Source organism: Chiloscyllium plagiosum, chromosome 37, assembly GCF_004010195.1.
Source record: "Chiloscyllium plagiosum isolate BGI_BamShark_2017 chromosome 37, ASM401019v2, whole genome shotgun sequence".
In the NCBI taxonomy this organism is placed as follows: Eukaryota; Metazoa; Chordata; class Chondrichthyes; order Orectolobiformes; family Hemiscylliidae; genus Chiloscyllium; species Chiloscyllium plagiosum.
In genome coordinates, this window is record NC_057746.1 from 25,650,344 (window position 1) to 25,651,512 (window position 1,169).

Below are 1,169 nucleotides of genomic sequence, written 5' to 3' on the forward strand. Positions count from 1 at the left end.
GACCCCCCCACCCCCCCCTCCCCCCCACCCACCCACCCCTCAACCCCAACCCCAACCAGCGAGCATCATTAAAAACTGGGTCTTTGGTTTACTCTGCAAACGAGAACAATCAGAAACTGCCCCCCTTGGACAGTGGAAAAGCTCTGGGTTAGCCACCCCACCCCACCCCAGCCCAGCCCAGCCCAGCCCAGAGTGCCTTCAGATAACAATCATTACGCTGCAATTTTGTGCTGACCTGAAATAACACTTTTTTTTAAAAAAAAAACAAACAAACAAACGAGGAAACGGAAACAAAGGAAAAACTTTTTTTTTGATTTTTCTCTCTAGAGTGAGTGGTGTCAGAGGTAGTCTGTGAGCAGTCTAAAATCGGTAGGTACAACGTGTGGCGAATCTATTGGTTTATATCAGCTTGCATGAGGTAATAAAGCTGTTATTATTTTCATTCTTTTTTTTCTCTCTGATTGGCTAGTCATGTACAAATACGTCTTTCTACAGTATATACAGCGTGGCCCCGCGACACGGGCACGACCAAAACGCAGTGTTTAAAAACCTCACTGTAAAACCCCTGGCCTTCAGTGCACCATCATGGCCTTGTAACCTCAGACAGGACAGGACAGGACAGGTCAGCTCCCCCCGTTGACCCACTCCCAGCTCCCCGCTCGCCCCCCCCAGCTCCCTGAGCCCGTGCCCGACTCTTTAACACTTTTGTTTTAAGAACACGGTGACTTTGACCTTCCTTATCGTGGGGCCCCTCTCAAGGACACAGGCGGGGGGAGGAAATGAGCACACTGCACCTCCAACACACCAAGGCAAGCCAACCCCCACACTCTCTGTCACCCAGTGAGGCCGGTGGTAACCAACCAGGCCGTCTACAACCACTTCCCAACATCTGCATCGCTACAAACAATTAAAAAAAATATCAAAGGTCCAAACCAAACAGCCATTTAAAACAGATCGCACTCTTGGCATTAAAACCCACACGAGTGGCTTTTGTCCAGTCAGGCAGCTTAGCTGCCTCACCATTAACCACTCAGAGGTTACACGAGGAACTCTCGAGGTGGAGAGAGAGAGAGGGAAAGAAATGAGAGGGAGAAAAGGAGAAAGACCGAGAGAGAGAGAGAGAGAGAGAGAGAGAGAGACTGTGCAAGAGTGAGAGAGAGAGAGAAAGA